The sequence below is a fragment of the Scyliorhinus canicula genome, chromosome 20, assembly GCF_902713615.1.
Source record: "Scyliorhinus canicula chromosome 20, sScyCan1.1, whole genome shotgun sequence".
Lineage (NCBI taxonomy): Eukaryota > Metazoa > Chordata > Chondrichthyes > Carcharhiniformes > Scyliorhinidae > Scyliorhinus > Scyliorhinus canicula.
Genome location: NC_052165.1, coordinates 81,785,045 through 81,803,507, shown reverse-complemented (window position 1 = coordinate 81,803,507; position 18,463 = coordinate 81,785,045). Strand labels below are relative to the sequence as shown.

Here is an 18,463-nt window from a genome sequence, read left to right as displayed (position 1 = left end):
GCTCAAAGTTTATTTAAGACTTAAACATATAGTCAATCCTATCTCATAAACGCAACATGTTGTACACAGTCATTATTAATCTTTCAACAAAAAGGTTTGGGGTATTCCCACTAACATGTCGAGGAGGTATATACCCTGGCATGTGTCAGGTCAGCATGCACCTCAGTACATATAGTGTGGGCATGGAACACTCTATCGTACACTCTACTGCACTGAAAGTAATTTCTCCCTTCACAAACGCACTGCAACTCAGCTAAGGTCCACTAATTTAGCAAACGCCATGAGTGCAACGTGGAGCCTTTCAGTCTGCATGGTTTGCTTACACGCGGCCTTTACCAGAACGTCCATCCACCTGTGGAGTCACACTGGTAACTATTAGTGGATAGAGCCGAGAAGAAGGCCTATCGTATGTTAGCGTTTATTAACGAGTTTAAGAGCCACGGGGTTATGCTGCAACTGTACATGACCCTGGTGAGACCACATTTGGAGTATTGTGTGCAGTTCTGGTCACCTCACTATAGGAAGGATGTGGAAGCATTGGAAAGGGTGCAAAGGAGATTTACCAGGATGCTGCCTGGTTTGGAGAGTAGGACTTATGAGGAAAGGTTGATGGAGCTAGGGCTTTTCTCATTGGAGCGGAGGTGGATGAGTGGCGACTTAATAGAAGTTTACAAGATGATGAGAGAGATAGATGGAGTGGACGTTCAGAGACTATTTCCTCGGGTGGATGTAGCTGTTACAAGGGGCATAACTATAAGGTTCAGGGTGGGAGATATAGGAAGGATGTCCGAGGTAGGTTCTTTACTCAAAGAGTGGTTAGGTTGTGGAATGGGCTGCCTGCGTGATAGTGGAGTTTTCACTTTAGGAGCTTTCAAGCGGTTATTGGATAGGCACATGGAGCACACCAGAATGACAGGGAGTGGGATAGCTTGATCTTGGTTTCGGACAAAGCTCGGCACAACATTGAGGGCCGAAGGGCCTGTTCTGTGCTGTACTGTTCTATGTTCTATTAGCCTTCCACATGCGGATTGTTTGGCTAGTGGACGAATGGCTCTATTTTACTTTGACCAAAAGAAAATGGAACTTCATGCTTTTGGCATGGGAGGAAAAGGCACCGTAAAATCAAAATAAAGCTGCAGAGAAACCTTCACTAAAGATGCCATGGTTGACCCTGAAAGTTATATCAATGGAGGATTTCATTTTACAAAAGGGTTAAGCTCGCCAAGAAACCAACAAACACCTTTCTGCTTCAATAATCCAAAACCAGGCCCCATTAATTGGAGTGCAAATAACAACAGCAACGTTGGATGGACAATCAAAGGGTTTGACCAACTAAGCTCAAGAGTCAGGTACAAATTTCACACCCCACACAATAGATTAAAGACATTGAGTTGAAGCTGCCAATAGGGCTCCTGCACAAAGGGTCACGAGGAGAGATGGCTTTGAGGAACGGTGTGACATATTTATCCCTTTGGCATAACCTTCGCCATTCATCAAAATGTGCACCTCCTCATGTGCACGGAGGGTAGATTTATTACTGAAACGGCGATTTTCATAGAAGGATTACACTCTGATTATGCAATATTTCCCAATGTGTGCTGGAATAAAATATCGAACAGGACAGGAAACCACAAGCATTTGTGATGTGTCTTTCATAACAGAGCATCTGAAAGCACTTCACAACCAATGGAGCACGTTCGAGTGGAGTAATTGCTGCAAAGTTAGGAAATACAGCTGGCAATTTACACAGAGCAGATCTGACTAACTGCATTTCAATACATGACCGGGTAACCTGTTTTGATGATGTTGGTTGAGGGATCAATATTAGCCAGAGAACGGGGAACTCTTCTCATTTTCATATATTGCCCTGGAACATTGCATATTTTCTTAAGAGGGCAGATCAGGGTTTCAAGTCAAATCTCATCCAGCAGATGAGAACTCTGGCAGTGCAGCTAGCATCTCTTCACTGCTGGAGTGTTGGCCTAGATTTTGTGCTCAGGTCTCGAGAGCGGAGCCGGAATCCACAAACTTCCAACTCGGACTATATCAGTACAGAATGTCGGGGCTTGCCGTGCTTTTCCAGTGCAATATTCCGAGAAGACAGAATTTTAGGACAGGTGCACAGCTTTAACCACATCTCTAGTACTCCGGGCAGTGCAGAGGAGAGCCACGAGTCTCAGCCTAATGCCAGAGTCCTGCGTTTTGAGTAAAACATTCAGATATCAGGGACTTGAAAAGTGGTGAGTGAGCAGTTACCGCATGAATTCTGCTCAAAGAATTTAAGATGTGGAGATGCCGGCGTTGGACTGGGGTGAGCACAGTAAGAAGTCTTACAACACCAGGTTAAAGTCCAACAGGTTTGTTTCAAACACGAGCTTTCGGAGCGCAGCTCCTTCCTCAGGTGAATGTCAGCGTTCACCTGAGGAAGGAGCTGCGCTCCGAAAGCTCGTGTTTGAAACAAACCTGTTGGACTTTAACCTGGTGTTGTAAGACTTCTTACAAAGATTTTAAGGAAGATTAATTTGAAGCAATATGTCGGGCAAAACGCTGACAGTCGATAATGGAGACACACGCCATCACAAAGAGTTACCAACATACAGGATAGACTCCTGGGCAGGGCGGTGGAATCAAAAACCTTGGGGATCAGAGTTGGGCCTTAGCTGAAGTTATGCGTCCATTTCTGGATGCTGCACATCTGCCATGATGTGGGATGGGTATTGACTAATGAGCATTAGGTAGAATTGCAAGAACAGGATAATAATGCTATTCTGACAGAATGACAGTGTTGATACAGCGCAGGAGGCCATTCTGCCCATCGTGTCTCTACCAGCTCCCCAAATGAGCAATCCTCTCAGAAGCATTCCGCTGCCTTGGCATTCCCCCATAACCCTGCATATCCTTCTTTTCAGATAACAGTCTGATTCCCTTTCTAATGTTTCAAATGAACCGCCTCCACTGCACTCTCAGGCAGAGCACTGCAGACCTAAACCATTCACTATGTGAAAAACATTTTCATGTTTCCTTTGGCTCTTTTACTAATTACCTTAATTCTGTGCCATGTCCTTTTCGATCCTTTCACACGTTTCTCCCTATCTACCCTGTCCTGCCACCTCATGATTTTGAATATTTCCATCAAACCTCCTCTCAGCCTTCTTTTACACCAACAGAAACAGTCCTAATTTCTCCAATCCTTCTTCGTAACTGAAGTTCCTTATCCCTGGAACCATTCTCGTGAATCTTTTCTTAGTTCTCTGTCCAATGGCGTCACATCTTCCCTAAAGTGCAGTACCCAGAAATGGACACAAACCTTCAGCTAAGGCCCAACTAGCATCTTATACAAGTTCAGCCACCTTGGACTGGGTGTTGTACATTGAGAAAGCACTAACTTGCAATCTAGTTGTGAGAGAACCCTTGGGATGAGTGAACACAATATGATAGAATTCTTTATCAAGCTGGAAAAGTGAGGTAGATCATAGAATTTACAGTGCAGAAGGATGCCATTTGGCCCATCGAGTCTGCACCGGCTCTTGGAAAGAACACCCTACCCAAGGTCCACGCCTCCACCCTATCCCCATAACCCAGTAACCCCACCCAACACTGAGGGCAATTTATCATGGCCAATCCACCTAACCTGCACATCTTTGGACTGTGGGAGGAAACCGGAGCACGCGGAGGAAACCCACGCACACACGGGGAGAACGTGCAGACTCCGCACAGACAGTGACCCAAGCCGGGAATCGAACCTGGGACCATGGAGTTGTGATGCAATTGTGCTAACCACAATGCTACCGTGCTGCCCCCACAATGCTACCGTTGATTCTGAGACCATGGTCCTGAATCTCAATAAAGTTAACTGTGATGGTATGAAGCACGGGTTGGCTATGATGGACTGGGAAACATTACTGAAAGGAAGGTCTGAGAATAGGCGATGGCAGGCATTCCAGGAATGAATAGGTGAACTCCAAAAGTCGTTTATTCCTATTTGGCAAAAGAGTAGAAAGGGAACTGTGGCCAAGCCATGGTTTACAAGGGAAATTAGATATAATCTTAGATTCAAATAAGCAACATACAAATTAGCAAGAAAAAGCAATAGACCTGAGGATTGGGAACAGTTTAAAATTCAGTAAAAGAGGACCAAGGGATTGATTAAGAATATGAAAGTAAGCTAGCAGGGAACATAAAAACTGACCGCAAAAGTTTCCATGGATAAGTAAAGATAAAGAGACTGACAAAAATGAATGTAGGCCCCTTAGTCAGAAACGGGGGAATTCATAACAGACAACAAAGAAATGGCTGAGGGACTACATTCATACTTTGCTTCTGTCTTCACAAAGGAAGACATGAATAATGTACCGGACGTTCTGAGAAAGACAAGTTTCAGTGAGAAGCTGAAGTGTTAGTAAAGAAATGACTTTGGGTAAATTAATAAGATTGAAGGCAAATAAATCTCCAGGGCCTGATAATCTTCATCTCAGTGAATTTAAGGAAGTGGCTCAAGAAATTGTAGATCCATTGGCGGTCATTTTCCAAAATTCTTTGTACTCTGGAATGGTTCCTACAGATTGGAGGGTAGCTAATATAACGCCGCTATTCAGAAAGGCAGCTAGAGAGAAAACAGGAAACTATGGGCGCGGTTCTCCGCAAATGCGGAGTCGTAAAGGCTGCCGTGAAACTGGCCGTGTTTCACGGCAGCCTCCGCGCCCCCTCCCGGGACCCGATTCTCCCCCCCGGTTGGGGGGAGCAGCGCGGCCCCATGAAGAACGGCATAGCAACCGTTGCTAAGCCCGCGCGCCAAGCGCCACGGCGGCTGACGCGCATGATGACGTCAGCCGCGCATGCGCGGATGACGTCATCACGCATTTGTGTCAAACCCGCGCATGCGCGGGCCGTCATGCCCTTCAGCCGCCCTCCGGACGGATCCTGCGGGCGGCGGAGGAACAAAGAGTGCGCGGGTATCGGACACGCTGCCCGCGATCGGTGCCCACTGATCGCGGGCCCATGCCACCCTTGGTACGGCCGTGTAAATCGGTGCCATGGTTGTCCGGGACGGCACTTTGCGGCCGTTTTCGCGAACGGTGAGAGCAGGTGTGTTTGCGTTCGTGAAAATGGCCGTAAAGGCCTGGGAACTCGGCCCATCGGCCAGGGGAGAATCGCTGTTCGCTGTAAAAAACGGCGAGCAGCGATTCGTGTCGTGTCGTGGGGCGGCCGTGGGGCGGCCGTGGGGGGGGGCGGGGGAGAATAGCGGGAGGTTGGGAAAAATGTTGGGAAGGCCCTCCCGCTATTCTCCGACCCGTTGTGGGCAGCGGAGAATCGCGCCCTATATACCAGTGAGCTTAATGTAGGGAAGTTGTTACAGTCCATTATCAAAGATTTCATAGCACTGCATTTGGAAAGCAGTGGTATAATCAGATAAAGTCAGCATGCATTTACGAAAGGGAAAATCCTTTGACAAATCTACTGGAATTCTTTGAAGGTCTAACTAGTAGAGTTGACCAGGGAGAACCGGTGGTTATGGTTTATTTAGACTTTCAGAAGATTTTCAACAAGGTTTCATGTAGCAGATTACTATGTAATTGTAACGGGATTGCAGGTGGTATCTCAAGATGGATAGAAAGCTGGTTAGCAGACAGGAAGCAAAATATCAAAATAAATGGGTCTTTTTCAGATTGGCAGGCAGTGACTTGTGGGGTACCACAGGGATCGTTGCTGGGACCCCAACTGTTCATATTATATATTAATGATTTGGACAAGGGAAATAAATTTATTATCTCCAAATTTGCAGATGATACAAAGTTGGGTGGGATGGTGAGCTGTGAGGAGGATGCAGAGATACTTCAGACGGGTTTGGACAGGCTGACTGAGTGGGTACATGCATGGCAGAGGCAGGATAATGTGGATAAATGAGGTTATCCTCTCTGGTAGTGACAATATTGAGTACTTTACCCGTCAGTCTGGCCTCAATAAAACTCGAGATGGATTTGTAGGTATAAAATTATTTATTTTTAACCACCTTGCAAGGCTGACTCGCTCCACAGAGATTCAGAATACACAGGCAGTCTTCTGAAGCCCCAGAACCAAGTGAAATCGGAGACAAAGAAATAAGAACATAAGAACTAGGAGCAGGAGTAGGCCATCTGGCCCCTCGAGCCTGCTCCGCCATTCAATTAGATCATGGCTGATCTTTTGTGGACTCAGCTCCACTTTCCGGCCTGAACACCATAACCCTTAATCCCTTTATTCTTCAAAAAACTATCTATCTTTACCTTAAAAACATGTAATGAAGGAGCCTCAACTGCTTCACTGGGCAAGGAATTCCATAGATTCACAACCCTTTGGGTGAAGAAGTTCCTCCTAAACTCAGTCCTAAATCTACTTCCCCTTATTTTGAGGCTATGTCCCCTAGTTCTGCTGTCACCCGCCAGTGGAAACAACCTGCCCGCATCTATCCTATCTATTCCCTTCATAATTTTAAATGTTTCTATAAGATCCCCCCCTCATCCTTCTAAATTCCAATGAGTACAGTCCCAGTCTACTCAACCTCTCCTCATAATCCAACCCCTTCAGCTCTGGGATTAACCTAGTGAATCTCCTCTGCACACCCTCCAGCGCCAGTACGTCCTTTCTCAAGTAAGGAGACCAAAACTGAATACAATACTCCAGGTGTGGCCGCACTAACACCTTATACAATTGCAACATCACCTCCCTAAGTCTTAAACTCCATCCCTCTAGCAATGAAGGACAAAAATCCATTTGCCTTCTTAATCACCTGTTGCACTTGTAAACCAACCTTCTGTGACTCATGCACTAGCACACCCAAGTCTCTCTGAACAGCGGCATGCTTTAATATTTTATCGTTTAAATAATAATCCCGTTTGCTGTTATTCCTACCAAAATGGATAACCTCACATTTGTCAACATTGTATTCCATCTGCCAGACCCGAGCCCATTCACTTAATCTATCCAAATCCTTCTGCAGACTTCCAGTATCCTCTGCACTTTTCGCTTTACCACTCATCTTAGTGTCATCTGCAAACTTGGACACATTGCCCTTGGCCCCCAACTCCAAATCATCTATGTAAATTGAGAACAATTGTGGGCCCAACACGGATCCCTGAGGGACACCACTAGCTACTGATTGCCAACCAGAGAAACACCCATTTATTCCAACTCTTTGCTTGCTATTAATTAACCAATCCTCTATCCATGCTACTACTTTACCCTTAATGCCATGCATCTTTATCTTATGCAGCAACCTTTTGTGTGGCACCTTGCCACATATCATTCAAATGGCATCAAGTTTCACATACAAGATTCCCATTGGTCATCCTATACACCTGCTGACCTGGCCATATATCCTGATTGGCTCACTTCGCATTCCTCAACCCTGGGCCTCTTGTACCCAGCATCCTTTTCCCCATCCTCCACAAGGCTCCCTCCCCCCTTCTTGGCCATGCTTTCTGAAACCCTTTGTCCTTTGTTTGTGAAGCACGGTAGCATTGTGGATAGCATAATTGCATCACAGCTCCAGGGTCCCAGGTTCGATTCCGGCTTGGGTCACTGTCTGTGCGGAGGCTGCACATCCTCCCAGTGTGTGCGTGGGTTTCCTCCGGGTGCTCCGGTTTCCTCCCACAGTCCAGAGATGTGCAGGTTAGGTGGATTGGCCATGATAAATTGCTCTTAGTGTTGGGTGGGGATACTGGGTGTGGTGATAACCACTGTAGTTATGCGTACTGCAGTAGGGTGATGTATGCCTGTACCTGTAATACAGGTTCCTCCGGTAAGCCCCTGCCGGCTAGCTCCGCCCACAGGGAGCTTGTGTATAAATGTATGAGAGCCACTCAGACCCTCAGTCTACAGTTGCAGATGGAGGGACAACATCGTACAACAATAAAGCCTCTATTGAACCAGTCTCTCGGCTTTGAGTATAATTGTTAGCGCTACACTGGGTTATGGGGATAGGGTGGAGGTGTTGACCTTGGGTCGGGTGCTCTTTCCAAGAGCCGGTGCAGACTCGATGGACCGAATGGCCTCCTTCTGCACTGTAAATTCTATGATCTATGATCTATCAGACTGGCTCACATCTACATTATTCTAACTAATAATCCTATTTTATATCACATTTATTTGTTCAATTCCTCAGTAGTAAAAATAGGAAGACAGACTATTATTTGAATAGGTATAAATTGGAAGAGGTGGATACTTAGCAAAACCTTGGCGTCCTCGTGCATCGGTCACTGAAAGTAAGCGTGCAGGTACAGCAGGCAGTACAGAAGGCAAATTATATGTTGGCCTTCACAGTGAAAGGATTTGAGTATAGGAATAGAGATGCTTTACTGCAATTGTATGGGGCATCGGTGAGGTCACACCTGGAGTATTGTGTGCAGTTTTGTGTGGCCTTATCTGAGGAAGGATGTTCTTGCTATGGAGGAAGTGGGGAGATTTACCAGGATTCCTGAGGTGGTGGGACTGGAGTTGGAGTTTCGAAGAGTGAGAGGGGATCTCATTGAAACTTATAAAATTCTAACAAGATTAGATAGGGTAGATTCAGAAAGAATGTTTCCGATGCTGGGGTAGTGCAAACTAGGGGTCATAGTTTGAGGATGAGTAGCGAACCTTTCAGGACTGAGGCGAAGAGAAATTTCTTCACCCAAAGAATGGTGAAACATGCAATTTCAAGAAGGAATTAGATATAGCTCTTGGGGCTAAAGGGATCAAGGGATATGGGGGAAGGGGAGGAGGTTGGCGGGATAAGGTTATTGAACTTGATGATCAGTCATGATCAGAGCAGGCAAGGGTCAAATGGCCTCCTCCTGCTTCTATTTTCTATGTATGTTTCTATGTGTGCTCCTATCAATAAAGTCTAGGCTATTAACCACTCTCAAACTGGCCTGCCACACTCAATGACAAGCACATATACACCAGGTCCCCCTGCTTCTGCACTCCCTTTAGAATTGTGCCCTACATTTTATATTTTCTCTCCAATATAAGTGAATTGATTTGGAAATCCAGTGCAGACACAATGGCCCAAATGGGCCTCCTTCTGCACTATAACAATTCTGTGATTCTGTGAGAATTGCATCATTATCTTGTTCTTGCTATTGTGTCTACATCCAACCCATACCATGATACTGAACTTTGAAAAGGCTCCCAGATTTCTGCATTCCATGTTGTCCTGTTCCACATTCTTCTGACTTAAATGAATTACTTCACGCTTCCCTGCATGGAACTTCACCTGCCTGCACCTTCCACCAACTTGTCCAAGTCCTTTTGAAGTTCTTCACTACCCTCCTCACAGTTCATAATGCTTCCAAGTTCCGTATCATTTATAAATTTTAAATTGTGCCGTGTGCACCATAGCCTAGGTCATTAGATATATACGGAAAAGCAAGGGTCCCAACCCTGACACCTGGGGAACTCCACTGCGAACCTTCCTCTAGCTCAAAATGCATCCATTAATCACTATCCGTAATAATCGCTATCACTATTTTCGTCAGTATTCACACAGGAAAAAGACAATGTTGTCGAGGAGAATACTGAGATACAGGCTACTAGACTAGAAGTGCTTGAGGTTAACAAGGAGGAGGTGTTAGCAATTCTGGAAAGTGTGAAAATAGATAAGTGCTCTGGGCCGGATGGGATTTATCCTAGGATTCTCTGGGAAGCTAGGGAGGAGATTGCTGAGCCTTTGGCTTTGATCTTTAAGTCATCTTTGTCAACAGGAAAAGTGCCAGAAGACTGGAGGATAGCAAATGTTGTCCCCCTGTTCAAGAAGGGGAGTAGAGACAACCCCAGTAACTATAGACTAGTGAGCCTTACTTCTGTTGTGGGCAAAGTCTTGGAAAGGTTTATAAGAGATAGGATGTATAATCATCTGGATAGGAATAATTTGATTAGAGATAGTCAACACGGTTTTGTGAAGGGTAGGTTGTGCCTCACAAACCTTATTGAGTTCTTTGAGAAGGTGACCAAACAGGTGGATGAGAGTAAAGCAGTTGATGTGGTGTATATGGATTTCAGTAAAGCGTTTGATAAGGTTCCCCACGGTAGGCTATTGCAGAAAATACAAAGGCATGGGATTCAGGGTGATTTAGCAGTTTGGATCAGAAATTGGCTAGCTGGAAGAAGACAAAGGGTGGTGGTTGATGGGAAATGTTCAGATTGGAGTCCAGTTACTAGTGGTGTACCACAAGGATCTGTTTTGGGGCCACTGCTGTTTGTCATTTTTATAAGTGACCTGGAGGAGGGCGTAGAAGGGTGGGTGAGAAAAATTTGTAGATGACACTAAAGTAGGTGGAGTTGTGGACAGTGCGGAAGGATGTTACAAGTTACAGAGGGACATAGATAAGCTGCAGTGCTGGGCTCAGAGGTGGCAAATGGAGTATAATGCAGAAAAGTGTGAGGTGATTCATTTTGGAAGGAATAACAGGAAGACAGAGTACTGGGCTAATGGTAAGATCCTTGGTAGTGTGGGTGAGCAGAGAGATCTCAGTGTCCATGTACATAGATCCCTGAAAGTTGCCACCCAGGTTGAGAGGGTTGTTAAGAAGGCGTACGGTGTGTTAGCTTTTATTGGTAGAGGAATTGAGTTTCGGAGCCATGAGGTCATGTTGCAGCTGTATAAAACTCTGGTGCGGCCGCATTTGGAGTATTGCGTGCAGTTCTGGTCGCCGCATTACAGGAAGGATGTGGAAGCATTGGAAAGGGTACAGAGGAGATTTACAAGGATGTTGCCTGGTATGGAGGGAAGATCTTATGAGAGAAGGCTGAGGGACTTGAGGCTGTTTTTGTTAGAGAAGAAGGTTAAGAGGTGACTTAATTGAGGCATACAAGATGATCAGAGGATTAAATAGGGTGGACATCCTTTTTCCTCGGATAGTGATGTCCAGCACTTGGGGACATAGCTTTAAATTGAGGGGAGATAGATATAGGACAGATGTCAGAGGTAGGTTCTTTACTCAGAGTAGTACGGGCGTGGAATGCCCTGCCTGCAACAGTAGTGGACTCGCCAACACCAAGGGCATTCAAATGGTCATTGGATTGACATATGAATGATAAGGGAATAGTGTAGATGGACTTTAAAGTGGTTTCACAGATCGGCGCAACATACTGCGAATGTTCTACATTCTATTTCTATCCTGTTTTTCTGTCACCCAGCCAATTCCATCTCCATATTCTAATGCTCTGTTTTCAAACTCATCCCCATCCCCTCCCAACCCTCCGCCCATCACACATCATGGCAATCAACTCTCCGAAATGACTGCCAAGTTTTCATTCCAGAGGAGTGTGAGGTAATGCATTTGGTAAGAACAAAGAACAAAGGAAAATTACAGGACAGGAACAGGCCCTTCGGCCCTCCAAGCCTGCACCAATCCAGATCCTCTATCTAAAACTGTTGCCTATTTTCGCTGGATCTGTATCCCTCTGCTCCCTGCCAAAAGGTTACGGTGACCGGGTGGGTACGTGGAGCTGAGTCCACAAAAAGATCAGCCATGATCTTACTGAATGGCGGAGCAGGCTCGAGGGGCCAGATGGTCTACTCTTGCTCCGTGTTCTTATGTTCTTCGGTCGATTCGCTCAGTTGGCCGGATGGCTGGTTTGTGATGCAGAGCAACGCCAACAGCGCGGGTTCATTTCCCGAACTGGCTGAGGTTACCATGAAGGCCGTGCCTTCATAACCTTGCCCTTCGCCCGAGGTGTGGTGGCCTTCGGGTTCAATCACCACCAGTCAGGTCTCTTTCTGAAAGGGAAGAGTAGCCTATGGTCCTTCTGGAATATGATGACTTTTATTTCTTTTCACAGGTTAAGTATAACGTGTACGCCCAAACACTGTACCTTAGTCCCGGACCGCAGCACAGTAATATCTCATGACACAAATATGAATCTTCTTCCTGCACTGAACACTGTGATGATTTTATTTACATAAAGGTACTTCTACGAACGGCAAAAAGACATTGCAACATTTCTTAATGGGTAATGTTGTGCACTATGGGAATCAAGGAATGTGGGATAGAGCAGGAAATTAGACTTGATGGTGAAGTTTGGCGATGAATTTACTGAATGGTGGAGCAGGGACCGTATGGCTTATTCCCACTCTTATTCCTTATGTTCTTAAGTTACTAAGTACAATAGTGAAATGGATTCCTGTACTTGTTATCTATTTGTAGCTGATCTAATTGTTTTATTGAACTATTCATTCTTGTATCTGTCTAGATACATCTTAAATGACGCTATCGTGCCCGCCTCTACCACTTCCGCCGGCAATGCGTTCCAGGCACCCAGCACCCTCTGCGCAAAGAACTTTCCACAATATCTCCCTTAAACTTTTCCCCTCTCACCTTGAACCTGTGACCCCTAGTAATTGAGTCCCCCACTCTGGGAAAAAGCTTTTTGCTATCCACCCTGTCCATACCTTTCATGATTTTGTAGACCTCAATGAGGTCCTCCCTCAACTTCCGTCTTTCTAATGAAAATAATCCTAATCTACTCAACCTCTCTTCATAGCTAGCACCCTCCATACCAGGCAACATCCTGGTGAACCTCCTCTTCACCTTCTCCAAATAATCCACATCCTTTTGGTAATGTGGCAACCAGAACTGTACGCAGTATTCCAAATGAGGCCGAACCAAAGTCTTATACAACTGTAACATGACCTGCCAACTCTTGTACTCAATACCCCATCCGATGAAGGAAAGCATGCCATATGCCTTCTTGACCACTCTATCGACCTGCGCAGCCACCTTCAGGGTACAAGAAGACCACCTGCTTCAAGAAGACCACCATCATACCGGTACCAAAGAAGAACCAGGCAACGTGCCTCAATGACTACCGCCCGGTGGCCCTGACATCAGTTGTAATGAAGTGCTTCGAGAGGCTGATCATGAAGCGCATCACCTCCATACTCCCGGAACGCATTGACCCACTTCAATTCGCATAATGTCGCAACCGGTCCACATCAGACGCCATTTCCCTGGCCCTACACTCATCCCTAGAGCATCTCGAAAACAAGAACTCCTACATCAGACTCCTATTTATTGACTACAGCTCCGCCTTCAACACCATAATCCCAGCCAAGCTCATATCAAAGCTCCAAAACCTAGGACTTGGCTCTCCACTCTGCAACTGGATCCTTGACTTTCTGACCAACAGACCACAGTCAGTAAGAATGAACACCAACACCTCCTCCACAATAGTCCTCAATACCGGTGCCCCGCAAGGCTGCGTACTTAGCCCCCTACTCTACTCCCTGTACACACACGACTGCATGGCAAAACTTGGTTCCAACTCCATCTACAAGTTTGCTGACGATACGACCATAGTGGGCCGGATCTCGAATAACGACGAGTCCGAATACAGGAGGGAGATAGAGAACCTAGTGGAGTGGTGCAGCGACAACAATCTCTCCCTTAATGCCAGCAAAACTAAAGAGCTGGTCATCGACTTCAGGAAGCAAAGTACTGTGCACACCCCTGTCAGCATCAACGGAGCCGAGGTAGAGATGGTGAGCAGTTTCAGATTCCTAGGGGTGCACATCACCAAAAATCTATCCTGGTCCACTCATGTCGACGCTATCACCAAGAAAGCACAACAGCGTCTTTACTTCCTCAGGAAACTAAGGAAATTCGGCATGTCCACATTAACCGTTACCAACTTTTACAGATGCACTATAGAGAGCATCCTATCGGGCTGCATCACAGCCTGGTATGGCAACTGCTCGGCCCAGGACCGCAAGGAACTTCAGAGAGTCGTGAATACCGCCCAGTCCATCACACGAACCTGCCTCCCATCCATTGATTCCATCTACACCTCCCGCTGCCGGGGGAAAGCAGGCAGCATAATCAAGGATCCCTCCCACCCGGCTTACTCACTTTTCCAACTTCTTCCATCGGGCAGGAGATTCAGAAGTCTGAGAACACGCACGAACAGACTCAAAAACAGCTTCTTCCCCACTGTCACCAGACTCCTAAATGACCCTCTTATGGACTGACCTCATTAACACTACACCCATGTATGCTTCATCCGATGCCAATGCTTATGTAGTACATTGTATATATTGTGGTGCCCTATTATGTATTCTCATGTATTTTCTTGAATTCTGTTTAATTCCCTTTTCTTCCCATGTACTGAATGATCTGTTGAGCTGCTTGCAGAAAAATACTTTTCACTGTACCTCGGTACACGTGACAATAAACAAATCCAATCCAATCCAATCCAATGGACCTGAACACCCAGATCTCTCTGTGCATCAATTTTCCCCAGGGCTAACGGGGCAAGAGTCTATGCAATAAAAAGGATACTGAGAAGTGTGGGGGACAGGCTGAGTGGCATTCATGTCCCCTCGTGTTGTACCTGGTCTACCCCATTAAATATGTCCCCGACTCATGTGCGCAGTGTACCCCATTAAATATGTCCCCGACTCTTGTGCGCAGTGTACCCTATTAAATATGTCCCCGACTCATGTGCGCAGTGTACCCCATTAAATATGTCCCCGACTCTTGTGCGCAGTGTACCCTATTAAATATGTCCCCGACTCATGTGCGCAGTGTACCCTATTAAATGTGACCTCTGTTTACTACATTAAGGGTGGGATTCTCCACCCACCTAGCAACGGGAGATGTTGTATCATTCGCTGGTGGTGGGATTCTCTGCCCGCCGCTGTCGATGGGAATTCCCAATGAAGCCACCCCACATTGCCGGGAAACCCGTGAGCGGGGGCGTGCTGCCAGCGGGACCAGAGAATCCTTCCGCCCGCGAACAGCCGGAGAATTCTGGCTGTTCGTGTTCATTGCCATGTGCCTCACTAAAAGTGTTACCTTGTTCATCTGCCCCGTGTACCTCATGTACAGCTAGATTCAGTTTGCTGATCTACTGCCAACAGTTTCCATCCCCCTCTGGATGAGAAATAGTTAATCAAAGGTGTAAAACTGATTTTGGATCTTGAGCTATAATTTTGTTCATGATTACGCCTTTAATTTACTTGCACTTTGAGTGCACTGCTTATATTTGTGCTTTAGCATCCAGGTATCTGCCAAGTGACTCAGCTTGCCTTATACACAGGTCACCTCCCCTTTGGGGGATTCCCTTCTGCTAAAGATTGTGAAAGCAGCCCCTCTCCCTCCATATCCCACTTGCCCCAGTGTTGTATATTTAAATGGAAATGACTCTTCTGGCTCTTGCTGCCAGGGCACAGCCCAGCAGGATACTGTGAGGGGAATTCACTACACCAGAGCTACAGAGATGAGTTGGAGAATTGAAAGCATCAGCATATTCAGCACAGCTGATGGCCAACAAGATGAGCAAGGTGTGCACTAGAGTAAGGATGTTGGTGGGTTGTGGTTTTGCATTCTCCAGCCTAATAAAATAAAATGATAATGGGCCTGGATCCTTCCACTTCCAATCTGCATGTTCAGGTGCCATTAAGGTTACAGGGATTCATGCTGCAGCAAGACTGGCAATGTTTTTAACATTGAATCACAATTGTTACGGTGCAATAGGAGGCCATTTGGCCTTCATGTCTGCACCGGCTCTCCAAATGAGCATTGTGACTGACTACATTCCTCTGCCTTTTCCCCAAACCCCTGCGTATTGGGCGCGGTTTTCCGCAAATGCGGCAAATCGTAAAGGCTGCCGTGAAACTGGACGTGTTTCACTGCAGCTTCCGCGCCCCCTCCCAGGACCCGATTCTCACCCCAGGGCGGGGCTAGCAGCGCGGCCCCGTGAACCATGGCATTGCGGGCTTAGCGACCGTCGCCAAGTCCACGTGCCAAGCGTCATGGCGGCTGACGCGCACGATGATGTCAGCCGCGCATTCGCGCGGGTTGGACGGCTCCAACCCGCGCATGCGCGGATGATGTCATCACACAGACGCGTCAAACCCACGCATGCGCGGGCCGTCATGCTCCTCAGCCGCCCCGCGGACTGATCCTGCGGGGCGGCGGAAGAATAAGTAGTGCGCGGGTATCGGACCCCCTGCCCGCGATCGGTGCCCACCGATCGCAGGCCCGTGCCAATCGGTGCCATGGTTGTCCGGGACGGCACTTTGCGGCCGTTTCCACGAACGGTGAGAGCAGGTGTGATTGCGTTTGTGAAAACGGCCGTAAAGGCCTGGGAACTCGGCCCATCGGCCTGGGGAGAATTGCTGTTCGCCGTAAAAAACAGCGAGCAGCGATTCGTGTCGTGGGGCGGCCGTGGGGAGGGGGATGGGGGGGAGAATAGCGGGAGGGCGGGAAAAATGTTGGGAAGGCCCTCCCGCTATTCTCCGACCCGTCGTGGGCAGCGGAGAATCGCGCCCATTGTTTCTATTCAGATAACCATCCAATGTCCTCTTGAATGCCTCGACTGAACCTGCCTTCACCACGCTTCCAGGCAGTGCATTCCAGACCCCAACCACTCATTGTGTGAAAAAGATTTTCCTCACATCACATTTGCTTCTTTTGCAAATCACGTTAAATCTGTCCACCTCGCACTTGAACATTTTACGAGCGGTAACAGCGTTTCCCTATCTACCCTGTCCAGCCCCATCATAATTTTCAGCATCTCTATCAAACCTCCTCTCAGTCTTCTTTACTCCAAGAACAGTCCCAACCTCTCCAATCTAACTGAAGTTTCTCATCACTGGAATAATTCCTGAAAGCTTCTTCTGCATTCTCTCTAATGGTTCACATCCTTCTTATGGTGTGGCACCCAGAAGTGTAATCAATAGACCAGCTGATGTCTAACGTCCTTTATAGCTTTGTTCTTGTCCTCTATGCCCCATTAATAGATCCCAGGATACTGTATGCTCTCTCCACCTGTCCTGCTACCTTCAATGATCTATGCACATCTATACCCAGGTCTCTCTGTTCCTGCAGCCCCTTAAGAATTGTACCCTTATTTTATATTGAATGTCCATTTTCATCCTACCAAAATGCATCACCGCTCACCTCTCCGCATTGAATTTCATCTGCCATTGAATTGCTCACTCCACCAGCTTGTCTGTACTGTCCTTCTCACAGTTTATAATGCTTCCAAGTTTCATGCCATCCGCAAACTTTGAAATTGTTCCCTGTCCATCAAGATCCAGATCATCAATGTACTTCAGGAAAAGCCCAAAATATCGATTGACCATTAATCTCTGTTTTATCCTATTCAGTCAATTTTATATCCATGTTGCTACTGTCCCTTTTATTCCATGAGCTACAACTTTTCTCACAAATCTGTCATGTCGCACTGTATCGAATGCCTTATGTAACTCCATGGACACCACATTAACAGCATTACCCTCTCGACCCTTTCTGTTACCCTCTTCAAAAAATTCCAGCGAGTTAGTTAAACACGGTTTCCCCTGTAGAAATTCATGCTGGCTCTTCAGAATCTACCCACATTTTTCCATGTGACAACCAATTGTCCCTCGAATAATTGCTTCAGAGGGCTTTTGGCACATCGTGTCTGCACTGGCACTTGTAAAGTGTACCCACTAAAGCCCACACCTCCACCCTATCCCTATAGCCCAGTAACCCCACCGAACCTTTTTGGACACAGTTAAATTGACTGGGCTTCTCCTTACAACCTTTTTTGAACAAGGGCATAACATTTGCAATTCTCCAGTCCTCTGGCACCTCTCCTGAATCTAGGGCGGTACGGTAGCACAGTGGATAGAACTGCTGCTTCACAGCGCCAGGGTCCAAGGTTCGATTCCCGGCTTGGGTCACTGTCTGTACAGGGTCTGCACGTTCTCCCCGTGTCTGTGTGAGTTTCCTCCGGGTGCTCCTCACACAAGACATGGTGTTAGGTGAATTGGACATTCTGAATTCTCCGTCAGTGTACCTGAACAGGCGCCGGAGTGTGGCGACTGGAGGATTTTCACAGTAACGTCATTGCAATGTTAATCTAACCCTACTTGTGACAATGATGAAGATTATTATTATTAGAGAAGACTGGAAGATTATGGCCAGTGTCCCTGCAATTTACACTCTCATCTCCTTCAATTTCCTTGGATGCATCTCATCCGGTCCTGCTGCCTTGTGAACTTTAAATACTTAAGTCTGTTCAACACTTATCAATTTTGAATCCTTCTGGTGTGAGTTTCCACATCTGGTTAGCATTGTCTCGTAAAAGATGGATGCAAAGTATTTATTTCATATCTGAGCCATGCTCTATCTCCATTTGTAAATTCCATTTTTGGTCCCTACTCGGCCCTCCTTTTAACACCTTTTTACTATTAATATGCCTACAGAGGACTGCGATTCCCCATTGTGTTGGTTGCTAGTCTTCTTCCATCATACCTCTTTGCCTTTTTCACCTCCTCTCCAAACCTTCTTTTGGTTTTTATATTTTCTACCTAATACCTGTCATTTTCACACTTCCTCTTATCTTGATTTCTATCTCGTTTTCTATCCAGGGACCTCTGGAGTTGTTTGCCCTGCCTTTGCCTTTCGAGGGAATGTACCTTAACTATGCCAGAACCATTTCATATTTAAAGGTAGCC

The 18,463-nt window shown here is 46.5% G+C and overlaps 1 protein-coding gene across 3 annotated transcripts in view; it reads right to left on the bottom strand.

The window, feature by feature from the left end:
* Positions 1-18,463, bottom strand: part of braf (B-Raf proto-oncogene, serine/threonine kinase) — a 159,909-nt gene that overhangs the window by 117,325 nt on the left and 24,121 nt on the right. The gene's annotated exons all lie outside the window — the stretch shown is intronic.